Genomic DNA, 633 nt, shown 5'->3' with positions numbered 1-633 from the left:
CCGCCCCGCCCTCCTCCTCGGCACGCACACCCCTTCCTCAACTTGGCTCTCCACCCTTTCGTGGGGGTGCACGCGCACCCCCCGACTGTGGCAGTGCACCCCCTGCAAAAAGCGCCCGTGGGCGGTCACCGCTTGTCACCCCCCGGCAAGTCCCTGATCGCCGCTGCCAACGATGCCGGTGGCGTCTGCGGGGGGTCGCCGACTGCTGATCGACGCTTGCCACGCTCCCGACACTGCCGCGGATGCCTCCGGGAGCGACCCACTCGGCCCACCACCGACACTGCCACCGCCTGCGCGAGCTCCCCACACGACTCACCACCGCCTGCGGGAGCTCCCCCACTCGGCCCACCACCGACACCGCCTGCGGGAGCTCCCCACTCGGCCCACCTCGGAGGACACCACCGCCTGCGGGAGCTCCCCACCAACACTGCCACCACCTGCGGGAACTCCCCACTCGGCTCACCGCCAACATTGCCACCGCCTGCGGGAGCTCCCCACACGACTCACCACCGCCTGCGGGAGCTCCCCACTCGGCCCACCACCGACACTGCCACCGCCTGCAGGAGCTCCCCACTCGGCCCACCTTGGAGGACACCACAGCCTGCGGGAGCTCCCCACCAACACTGCCACCAC

The sequence above is a fragment of the Gavialis gangeticus genome, unplaced genomic scaffold (genome assembly GCF_001723915.1).
Source record: "Gavialis gangeticus isolate Ggan-Ray unplaced genomic scaffold, GavGan_comp1, whole genome shotgun sequence".
Lineage (NCBI taxonomy): Eukaryota > Metazoa > Chordata > Crocodylia > Gavialidae > Gavialis > Gavialis gangeticus.
Note: the sequence above shows the minus strand (reverse complement) of the source record.